The sequence below is a fragment of the Ranitomeya variabilis genome, chromosome 5, assembly GCF_051348905.1.
Source record: "Ranitomeya variabilis isolate aRanVar5 chromosome 5, aRanVar5.hap1, whole genome shotgun sequence".
NCBI classification, from domain to species: Eukaryota; Metazoa; Chordata; class Amphibia; order Anura; family Dendrobatidae; genus Ranitomeya; species Ranitomeya variabilis.
Genome location: NC_135236.1, coordinates 205,641,133 through 205,653,728, shown reverse-complemented (window position 1 = coordinate 205,653,728; position 12,596 = coordinate 205,641,133). Strand labels below are relative to the sequence as shown.

Genomic DNA, 12,596 nt, shown 5'->3' with positions numbered 1-12,596 from the left:
AGCAGTAGAATAGGCAGCAGTAAAGAGAGTGAGCCCTACCTGTGTGCAAAGGGCAGGTCTTCATTCTCTGAAAAGCCTCTGAAGTTCTTACCCCTTTAATATACTGACTGTGGAAAAAAATATGACCAACCCTATTTGTAGGAAAGGTGCTTCAAGTTGCTATGAGATTAGTTGCTTAGATACAGGTGATTTATTTCATAAGTGTCATTACTACAAAAAAAGGAGAAGTTTGTAACTTGACCTGACATCCGAAGCTGTTTTTGTTCAATTAAGGACCTAAATTGAAAGATTCCTACAAGAACTTGAGCTCAATATTAACCCTATATATCTTAATTCACAAACTAACTTCATGTCATTTTACAGGGGATAGTAGAGACTATTTATAATATGAATGCATTAATGATGCTATCAACTACTCTACGCAGACCAAAAGCAAGCCTGCCAATGGGTCGGATTGTTGTTAGGTAGTCTTTTATGGCACTATGCATTGAGATGTTGAAAACAATAAGGTATTGATACAGAAAATATAGTTAAACCATTTTGAAACAACCATCTAAAATTGCATTGAAAAATGGTCTTCAATAGCGCTGGTCGTCATCATAAGGATGGGTAGAACGCATTATATATCGTGTAACTGAAAATAGGTCATAGGAAATCAAGTCTGGATCAGGGTGTCTCTCGGAGAGTGGTCACTGTATATTGGATAATTGTACAGTGTACACATTGATTTAACTTTATATACACTCCTCAACATTGAAATTGTAGTCATTAATAAGTTTATCGATCACATGCCAGGCTTGTAAATGCAGGTATTTCTGCATTTGGTGCTTATACTTGATACTGATTAAATCAAGATATTTTGAAAAAAAAAGGGTTTTAATTTTTTCCTTATGTGCATATCATTACCACGTATATTGATTCAGTGATTTTCATTATTTGATGACTTTTCCTTATTGGTGTTACAATTTCAATGTTGAGAAATTCTGTTCTTGACTTAGTATGTATTTTTTATTCCTTAATGTAATAATAAATGTATATTTTTAGGTAATAAGAATGGGCATAATCCATATTTACAAGAGATGAGTGGATCCTATGAAATTAGACTTTGCTTGCTTTGTCAAATTTTGCCAAAAAAATTCAATTCATGGTTAATAAATTAGCGAGAATCTCACTACTGGAAAACTTGTAATTTCTCGGAGAATATATATGAGGGAGACCATAGTAAGAACTGTGCTGAGCATAAGAGCTTACACTCTACATGTGAAAGAGAGAGGACCCCGCTGACCATAAGAGCTTAGAATTTACAGAAGAGAAATCACGGACCCTGGTGACCAAAAGAGCTTACACTCTACAGAAGAGAGGGAGGACCCAGCTGACCATAAGAGCTTACACTCTACAGGTGAGATAGACTTACCCAGTGATTCTGGAGATCAAAAATGACTCTGCCATACAAACTGTGCTCTACATGATCTATGATGACCCAGGTACTGACCATTGCTGTTCAAGGAATCATGATCCATTAGAAGTCATAGAAATGGTGACAGGGAATATGTTTTTTGCGAACCGTGAATCGAATATCAAAATGTTTGAAATCACATGAAATTTTGAATGTCTGGAAATTCGATTCAAACTCAATCATCCATTAATCCACTTTAGCCACTCAATATAATATTTACATCTAAGAAAGAAAAACACAGCATGGAGTATTGACAGTAAAATCAGTGTATCTGAGTGTCCCTGTCAAAAGCTTTACTGATTTCCACTGTGTTGGGGCCATTATACACTGACTGTGTTGGGGCCATTATACAGTGTGGAGTGTTGTGTTGGGGCCATCATACTGTGTGAAGGGTTGTATAAAGGTCATTATACTGTGGGGACAGGCATGGGGGCCATTAAACTGTATGGAGGATCATTATACGGTATTGAGGGCTGTGTGGAAGTCATCATATTATGTGGATGGCTGTGTTGGGGTAACAGTTTGGGGCATCATACTGTGTTGGGGTCACCACACGTTGCTGAGAAGTGGGCAGGGGGATGTACAGTAGAGTCATCATACTGTGCATGTGTAGGGTACTGTGAAGGAATTCACTGTGGGGCTATCAAACTGTGTTTAGGGGGCACTTTTGTTGATATCATACTTTATGGGGGAAATGGAAGGGGATTCTAGGGGCTTCAATAGGAAAAAAAATACTTTGAAAGGATTGTAAAGTTGTGAGATATTCTCTTCTGTGACCGCAATGAATATAAAGTTTTTATTTGCTTTCATGGGATTCCCCATGATTTCTACGTACGCCACTGCCTGTACTTGAAGATAACCCCTAACTACAACATGGACATTATCTACTTGAAAAAGTTTCAGATGGTGATCTTACTTCTGAACTCCCCTCTTAGTATATCGGACATAGCATTGCATGTCTTCACATCCTGGACACCAACCAGCCTGTCTCACAGCTGCACAGCAATGAGTTTGGTTAAAGCATCACAGAGCAATTCACTGACAATCAATCAAAAAAGTGTTTCCAAAAATTATTAATAGTTCACTGTCTGATCCAATTGGAGTAATTTGAAACATAGCTTTTAATATTTAATTATGGTGCTTGAACCTCCTAGGTTCAAGCAACATATTGTAATCCGATTTCTTATATTTTCTTATTCTTCTCCGCGTTTTCTGCAATTAATGCGGCCCGAACCGCTCGGCGCAGAGACCCCGTTCAGGCGGCGTTTCGAAGGCCTCGGTGGGGACAGGTGTGCTATGACTTTTATAGTCGATCCGATATGTAGATTTTATTTAAATCGCATTTTAAAAAACAAATTTCCCATAGGAAATAATGGCGAACTTTCCATTACCCCCAACTTGACCTTCCAAAGATGGCAGCTATGCAAATGTACGGTGTCCATTTTAGGACATGATCATTTATCAAAGTCAAACATCAGAATAAAGTGACTATGACACCCTCTCGTCCCGTGTGTGAAAAGTAAGTGCCCCCCGACCCCGTGTGTGAAAAGTAAGTGCCCCCCCGGCCCCTTGTGTGAAAAGTAAGTGCCCCTCCGGCCCCGTGTGTGAAAAGTAAGTGCCCCCCGGCCCCGTGTGCAAAAGTAAGTGCGCCCCCGGCCCCGTGTGCAAAAGTAAGTGCGCCCCCGGCCCCGTGTGCAAAAGTAAGTGCGCCCCCGGCCCCGTGTGCAAAAGTAAGTGCGCCCCCGGCCCCGTGTGTGAAAAGTAAGTGCGCCCCCGACCCCGTGTTCAAAAGTAAGTGCGCCCCCGGCCCCGTGTGCAAAAGTAAGTGCGCCCCCGGCCCCGTGTGCAAAAGTAAGTGCGCCCCTCGGCCCCGTGTTCAAAAGTAAGTGCGCCCCCGGCCCCGTGTGTGAAAAGTAAGTGCGCCCCCGGCCCCGTGTGCAAAAGTAAGTGCGCCCCCGGCCCCGTGTGCAAAAGTAAGTGCGCCCCCGGCCCCGTGTGCAAAAGTAAGTGCGCCCCCGGCCCCGTGTGCAAAAGTAAGTGCGCCCCCGGCCCCGTCTGTAAAAGTAAGTGCGCCCCCGGCCCCGTGTGCAAAAGTAAGTGCGCCCCCGGCCCCGTGTGCAAAAGTAAGTGCGCCCCCGGCCCCGTGTGCAAAAGTAAGTGCGCCCCCGGCCCCGTGTGCAAAAGTAAGTGCGCCCCCGGCCCCGTGTGCAAAAGTAAGTGCGCCCCCGGCCCCGTGTGCAAAAGTAAGTGCGCCCCCGGCCCCGTGTGCAAAAGTAAGTGCGCCCCCGGCCCCGTGTGCAAAAGTAAGTGCGCCCCCGGCCCCGTGTGCAAAAGTAAGTGCGCCCCCGGCCCCGTGTGCAAAAGTAAGTGCGCCCCCGGCCCCGTGTGCAAAAGTAAGTGCGCCCCCGGCCCCGTGTGCAAAAGTAAGTGTGCCCCGGTCCCGGGTGTGGAAAAGTAAGTGCGCCCCTGGTCCCGGGTGTGGAAAAGTAAGTGCTCCCCTGGTCCCGGGTGTGGAAAAGTAAGTGCGCCCCTGGTCCCGAGTGTGGAAAAGTAAGTGCTCCCCTGGTCCCGGGTGTGGAAAAGTAAGTGCGCCCCTGGTCCCGGGTGTGGAAAAGTAAGTGCTCCCCTGGTCCCGGGTGTGGAAAAGTAAGTGCGCCCCTGGTCCCGAGTGTGGAAAAGTAAGTGCTCCCCTGGTCCCGGGTGTGGAAAAGTAAGTGGCCCCCCTGGTCCCATGTGTGAAAAGTGCTGCTGTAAAGCTGGCAGCGCTGTTCAAGCACCATGTATTTCCTTCAGGAAATGCCCATCTAGTTTAAAATATGCAATATTTACTATTTACACCATTATTCACAGAAATCTTCTCCCATAACAAGAGATAAATATACAGTATATACAAAAAATTCTATTCTCCTATTAAGAATCAAATCAGAAGACAAATAACTAGTGACATTCTAGATACAAGTGAGGAAAAATTGTTCAACTATTCCTTATAAATAGTGGTCCCTTAGGAGTTCTAGTCCAACAACTTAAGTCTATTAATAATGTGCGTACTTAGGGTGCATATACTTATTTATTAATCCATAGATCTCAGTGGAAAGACTCTATATCACACCTCCTATAACTCACTGAGGACCTAAATTGACAAGTCGTTTATATTAAACACAAACCAGTCTATAAGGAATTTTATTCACTGATAATCCACTCCCTAAAAGACTCACTGACCGCAAAATTATAGTCATGACTGCTACTTTTGTAAGTGCAACGTGGAAGGATTCAACCTTAAAGGGAACCTGTCAGCAGGATTGTGGACAGTAATCTACAGACACTGTCATGTGGACAACGTGACACTGATTAAGACGATACCTTGGTTGATGAAATCTGTCTTGTGGTTGTTGTTTAACCTCTATTTTCAGCTTTGAGTTAGTGATATGCTCGTGCTCTGAGTCGGCTTGTGGGGGGTCTTCATGTGGTGCTCTGATTAGATATTCATCAGTATGGCTTCTGACAGGTCACTGATCCCTCAGATACCTGCCTCCTACTTTGCATAATGAATATCATATATACAGCTCTGGCAAAAATTAAGAGACCACTACATCAAAACCCTGTCATGGGCAGCCCAATCTCCAGACCTGATCCCAAGTGAAAACCTCTGGAATGTAATCAAGAGGAAGATGGTGAGTCACAAGCCATTAACAAAGAAGAACTGCTTACATTTTTGTGCCAGAAGCAGTGTGAAAGACTGGTGGAAAGCATGCCAAGATGCATGAAAGCTGTGATTAAAAATCATGGTTATTCCTCAAAATATTGATTTCTGAACTCTTCCTGAGTTACAACATTAGTATTGTTGTTTCTAAATGATTATGAACTTGTTTTCTTTGCCTTATTTGAGGTCTGAAAGCACTGTTTTTTTGTTTTTTTTTTATTTGACCATTTCTCCTTTTCAGAAAAAAAATGCAAAATTTATTGCTTGGAAATTCGGAGATGTTGTCAGAGGTTTATAGAATAAAAGAACAATTTACATTTTACTAAAAAATATACCTATAAAGAGAAAAATCGGACAAACTGAACATTTTGCAGTGGTCTCTTAATTTTTGCCAGAGCTGTATATATCTTGAAAAATAATCCCCTTCTGCAGACAGGCGCTGGTGGTGGCGCCTGCGCTGCAGCATGATGAATAATGTGTATGCAATCCTTTTCTTTCATCTTATCCATAAATTCATTAAAACAAAAGTTTGAAAATGGCACCATTTTGCTAGATAAAAAACAATTGCCTCCACTAAGATGGCGCTGCTGGCGCCTGTGAAGTAGCAGCTATCAGCGATCCGATAGCTGCTACTGCACAGGTGCCTGCGGCGCCACCTTGCTAGAGAAAAAAAAATTGCCTCCTCCAAGATGAAGCCGCCTGCGCAGTAGCAGGTTCAGTGACCTGTCAGAAGCCATACACATGAATACATAATTAGAACACCACATGAAGATCACCCACAGGCCGCCCCGGAGCACGGGCATATCATTAACTCAAAGCTGCAAATAAAGATTAAACAACAATCACAAGACAGATTTCATCAGCTAAGGTATCATTTTAATCAGTATACTGTCGCCAACTGTATTGCCAAGTTTTTAACACTAAGGTTCGGATACGGCTTTAAAGAAGGCTACTATTTGTGATATAACACAATTTTATTTCAAAATACAAAATTAAAGGAATAATATGATTGGATAGTATGATTGCATACACATTTGTATATTTTAAGATACAAAGTACATACAGTATAAGGATTAAATTCATATAATGATTAAGTACACATACTCACATCATCCATCACCAAGGAGCTTTTAAACATCATCCGTCTGGAAAATCAGAGAAGCAACACCAAGACAGAGAACCCCTGGAAAATTCACAACACTGCATGGGCGTCCCCAATTATGCAGGTATCACAACACTGTACATGTAAGTACAGGTACACCAGCTTATGCTTCTGTCTTAGTCATGTTACTCTGGTCTTATATAGTGATTTTCACTATGTGTAACTCTGGTTTCATCCTGCTCTTCAAGTGGCCAGCTTTCAAGGTGGGATGAGACTGAGATACCATGGAATCATCAGACAATGGGCCATAAACCCATAGATACGTAAAAGCCCACAAGGGTTAGATAAAACTACCACAGACAGAGGTTAAATAAACCTTGTTTTACAATAACAAACAAACTTAAAACTGTTTGTAACCTCAAAGGTCTTCAGACAATAAATAAACAGTTCTCAGGATTGGGTCACAATGAGCATTGTCTGTCTGTAAATGTATTACAAGAAATGCTGCTCTGTAATGGTCTGAATGCGTTCAGTATATTTCAAAATGGACTCAAAATAGCCATTTTATATATTCACATTACACCAACCTGACATTGTAGGTTACTGTGCACAATCCTGCTGACAGGTTCCCTTTAAAAATAGGAAGGAAATTATATAACCAGAACCCCCATCAGCGATTCGCCATGTGACTCACGGTCCAGGAACACCTGTCCATTCACCTCCAGAGAAACTTGAAGATACACCTGATTTCAGAAGATTCAGAACATGAAGAGCAAGATTCTGAGGAAGATTTTCACGCTAAACCCAACAGCCACAGCTTTTTCACAATTCAAATTAAATGATTTAGTCAGGGACTTGGACCTTCCTAAACATTCTGCTGAACTTTTAGGCTCTAGACTATAGGAAAAGAACTTGCTAGCTCCTGGTACCTGTTTTTCATGGTGAAAAAGCAGAGAAAAGGAATTCCTTCCTTACTTTTCTCAAGACAGTGCTCTAGTGTATTGTACAATGTGAACAAGTTGAGACTCTTTATTGATTCATCAAAAAAGTCTACAAGCTTTTCTACTGAACAATGGCAGCAAGGGCGCTTCAGTCCCTGTATCACATTGTTTTCAATTGAAGGAAAGCTACGAGAATGAAGACATTATTCTCAAGAAAAGTATCTATGAGGATCAAGCATGGTCAATATGGGATTGTGACGAAACCTCCACCAGAGGGAGCTGGTGAGGGAAGAGAGGTTAAACATTAAGCGAAGTAACATAGAGCTCATATGTAAGTAGCCGAGAGAGTCCTTTATAAAATAAACTAAAACATAACCTTTAATACTGCTGTTATAAAAACAAGGGTACTGCCCTTGTCAGGGCAGGAGCAACACAGGGGCACGACCGGGGTAGTATAGTGATTACTTTCTTTCCCCCTCCCCCGTCAAGCAACAATAGGCTCCTGCCAGGAACTAACAACTAACTTGGTGAGACAAAACCATTTTTTTATTGAGCACTGGTATGCACTGTTTGCACTTTATCACGTTTATTGTCCATAAAAATGTTTTTATAACAGCAGTATTAAAGGTTATGTTTTAGTTTATTTTATAAAGGACTCTCTCGGCTACTTACATATATTCTTTACTAGAGATTGCTTTGAAGTATCTTGATTTGATACATCTTGCTTGTCACAATTGTCTATATTTCTCTGTTATGGCCGGGTTCTTATCGGCAGGACCTGACACTAACCTGTGGCTCACTGAGGCCAAAGAGATATTCTCTGAGAAAACCTTTGCTCAGAAGAAGTATACTCCGACATATGCAGCAGCTTTTAAAGATTTGAATAAATTATATAAAGAACATACGAGCTCGTGGTGGGAAATCCAGAGCCTAGACACATATATCAAAAACAACATAGTACCTAGGGGATTACGTATTACCCTCTTGCCAGCACCCCGGTGTCGAAATCCAGAGCTATTGAGCCGTTGGGAGAAAGAGGCAACCAATAGCTCTTTGAGATTTATGAATCTGTTAGTTACGGAGGAAAAAAATTATTTTGAAAAATTAGAGATCAAACTGAAGGAACAGATTGAGATAGTAACTAAATTTAAAGGAGAAAGTGACTTCAGTATTAAGGAAACTCAATTACAAAACTCAATTGAAAAATTTCAATATAAACTGAAAGAAAGGAAACACAAACAGTATTTGAGGGATCTCCAGGACTTTAAGGAGAATAAAATCTATCAGGTCCTGGGAGATCGTTTGGAAAGGGTGGAAAGAGAAACAGACCTTTCCTCCACAGACACCGAGTTTTCAGATACAGAAACAAGGCAGAGGCAAATACGTGGTCGCCAAAGGGGTAAAAATAGAGGCTACTCTAGGGGAGGTAGTTTTCATTCATATACCAGGCCCGGTTTTTTAGACAACACATACTCTCTGAGGAGCAGAAATCCTTTCAACAAGGATTAGAATTACAAGTGGTTAATCTCTCAGACAGAGTAATCAGTGAGCCGGAGATGACTGTATTGAGTAAGGGGCTATCGTTTATCCCCACCACCAATTTTTCCTCTTTTGATTGTATCAAGGATATCAATTTATTCGTCAGAAAATTAAGATGGCATAAGCACTTTAAACAACAGAACAGGAAGATATGTGCGGGTCTTGATATTCCAGTTGACATGCTCCATGAAGTACAGCTTCTCGCTGATTTGGACCAATCTCCATCAGTTGTAACTGGTCAGGGTCCGTTTACATTACTGAAAAAAACCAGCACTAAGATGCCACCCCCAGGGGGTGATATTTCCGCTATAGATGTGTTCCTCAATTTAACTACCAATGAGATTAAACAAAAAGAGGAGGGGCGCACCAGATACAACCTAACAAAGGAACAAATGGAAGCACTCCATACTCTGGAAAGGGACACATCTATAGTGATTAAACCCTCCGATAAGGGGGGTAATATAGTTATAATGAATACTGATGGGTACAGAGAGATGTGCTTATCCCTGTTAAGTGACTCAACAACATATGCCAGAGTTCCTAACAATCCAATGGAGAGAACTAGGAATGAATTGAAAAATATCCTTGACGAGGCTAAGACTAATCAATTGATCAGTCAGGCAGAATATGACTTTCTTCTCCCTAAACATCCGGTGGCGGCCACTTTTTATGCACTTCCTAAGTTGCATAAGGGGGTTTGCCCCCTTAAGGGTAGACCTATTGTGTCAGGTATAGGGAGTATAAGCCATAATGTAGGTACATACCTTGATGAGATACTCAGACCCTTTGTGAGCTCTCTACCATCATATGTGAGAGATACGACTGACCTATTAAGTAAACTCGATAATATCAATATAGAACCAGGTGTGTTCCTGGCCAGTATTGATATTGAGGCACTCTATTCCTCTATTCCACACAATTTTGGCATGAGAGGTGTTGAACATTTTTTGGTTACAAGAGGTCTTCAATGTATCCCTCACAACAGGTTGGTCATGTCCCTTCTGGATTTTGTCTTGCACCAGAATTATTTTTGCTTTGATGGTAAAGTCCTCCACCAGCTCAGGGGCACTGCTATGGACAATCCATGTGCGCCAAGTTACGCAAATCTGTTCCTGGGCTGGTGGGAGGACACCATCGTTTTCTCTGAGAAGTCTATGAACCTGACTAGTAATGTGGATCTTTGGGTCAGGTTCATAGATGATGTTTTTATTCTATGGCGGGGTACTGTGCCTCAATTTGAGGAGCTTATTGACCTTTTGAACCACAATGAGATGGGCCTGAGGTTTACGTATGAAATTGATTCAAAAAAATTGGCCTTTCTGGACGTCCTAATTACGAAATCAGAAAGTGGGGATGCTTTGGAGACTACCATTTTTCGTAAACCGACCTCCACAAATTCTTTACTAAAGTGGGACAGTCACCACCCTTATTCCTTGAAAAAAGGTATACCTAAGGGCCAGTACCTTAGGTTGAAAAGAAACTGTTCAAATGAGAAAGATTTTAAAATCAAGGCGGATGACCTGCGTCAAAGGTTCCGTTGTAAAGGCTATCCCGATGGTGTACTCAGAGAGGCGTTTAGACATGCAAATAATCAAGATAGGAGAGGACTTTTGGTCCCCAAAAAAAGAATCGAGAATTCGGCAGGGAAAGCTCGACTTATTTGTACCTTTGATAACGGTGCTAATATGGTCAGAGAGGTAATCCAGAAATACTGGGGCATCCTCCAGATGGATGAGGACATCAAAGACTTTGTGGGCGAGAGACCACAGATTACCTACAAAAAGAGCCGGACGATAGGAAATCGATTGGTACATAGCGATTTTGTTACACCTACGGTTAGGGGAACATGGTTGCCGGCTAGAACTAAGGGATGCTACCGTTGTGGGGAATGCATGGCCTGTGAGCACATTTTGGTGGGCAAGAATTTTGAAAGCGCTGGAGAGCCTTTTGAGATCAGAGACTTCATCAATTGTAAAACTAAGGGCGTAATTTATCGTATTGTTTGCAGATGTGGCAAGGCCTATGTGGGTAAAACCATAGGAGAGTTTAGGAGGAGGATAGGAGAACATCTGGGCGACATCCGCAATAAAAGAGATACATCTGTGGCAAGACACGTCAATGGTTTACATACTGGGGATGTCAGGGCCATACAGTTTATGGGCATTGAGAAAGTGACACCACCAAGAAGGGGTGGAGATTATGACAGGATTCTGCTTCAAAGAGAATCTAGGTGGATATTTCGCCTCAATACGTGTCATCCACATGGCTTAAACGAGCAATTGAGCTACAGCTGTTTCCTTTGAATACGAACAGTATACCTCGCGAGTTTTGTAAAAATTCTGTTTTTACTGCTGCAATTTATAGGTTGGTGTTTTGGGTCTAGTCCTTTTGGGAATGGTGAGCCAATGAAACAGATTCTATATCGTCTACTAGGACGGAATTAGTAAGATATTAGCCACTGCTATATTTTACATATCCATATCTCTGGCCCTGACGCATGTGGCATAAATTGAGAATTGTGTGTCTTTTATGGACATTTTTATCAGGATTGTCTTTTTCCCTTCTTTTTATATGGTTTTCCTCGAATATATTGAATATCTGCCTCGTGTCCCTTGAATGAAATTGTTTTACAAATTCTGATCCTATATAGTTGGACTCAAGGATCAGAGCGTGAGACATAAGCCTAGATTTGTCCCGTGGGGTTGAGGTAGTTGTTTTATATAGGACTACCGTGCCTCTACCGATTAAGATTCAAACTCTCATTGTGTGTAATATTTTACCTTTAGCCTAAAATGGCATTCATATGGACATTGGGGCGCTGCTACATTTAGAGCATTGTTCCTGAGCAACATCGGAGTCATTGGGTTATCTATTATATCACTTTATTAATAAGTACAAGAACATATTATCTGGATATATTAATAATTAATATTAAGGTAACAATATTTGGATATGATCATTATATAAATATATGGGCCTCCTTATTTACACCAGGTATCTTTCCTATAATGTCCATATGTGTAGTGCAATAACAGCAGAAGCTTACTTCTCTCCTTTTTGATAAAGCATACATGCACTTTACACAGGAGAAATGACCCATTAATAACAGGGACATCTCTAGAGGTGTTGAACGCTCACACAATACGTTCTCATGTATTACCGATAATCAGTTTATTTGTAAATGCAGACGTAATGGCCTTAAGCGCTAGAACACGCGCGTTACCAAGGAGACCGGGACTCCGCTATACAGGAAGTCACTTTTCTTTTTCTTTATTTGGATGGCGCATGCGCATTAAGCAGAGGTCCGGGGAGCGCAAACCGGAAGTAGCGGCGGATTGTTTTCCTGAATGCACGCACTGCATTGGAGAACGCAGACATGATTGATACAACAGTTCCGGCACCGGAAATGTATACTCACAGTTATGGTGATACAACGCCATGGAACACCACGTTTGCTTTTAAAAAAACACGTGGCCCTATGGAAACAAAGGTAGGACGCCATTTAACCATCTTTTCAAAAGGAGGAAACTATTTAAGGGGGAACTTTTCCGTCCTGTGTCTCACCCTACCATAAGTCCATGCCGAGAACCGGATGCATCGGACACATAGCAGTCACCTCCCGATGGAGGGGCATTTCTTTTGAATATAATATCCCACAATTTTGTATGTTCCCCTGATGAGTCTCACTGATGTGAGAGGAAACGCGTAGGGAAGTTAAATTTTTCTGTGTGGTGGGTACAAGCATTTAGCCTGACTTGGGTACTGCCCTTGTCAGGGCAGGAGCAACACAGGGGCACGACCGGGGTAGTATAGTGATTACTTTCTTTCCCCCTCCCCCGTCAAGCAACAATAGGCTCC

General features: G+C 41.9%; 1 protein-coding gene across 1 annotated transcript in view; it reads right to left on the bottom strand.

Moving 5' to 3' along the window:
• CYP19A1 (cytochrome P450 family 19 subfamily A member 1) overlaps window positions 1–90 on the bottom strand; it is an 81,714-nt gene extending 81,624 nt beyond the window's left edge. The window contains exon 1 of the mRNA XM_077260951.1: window positions 40–90. The gene's annotated coding sequence lies outside the window, so the exon portion shown is untranslated. The remainder of the gene's footprint in view (window positions 1–39) is intronic.
• Between the last annotated feature and the right edge of the window lie 12,506 nt (window positions 91–12,596).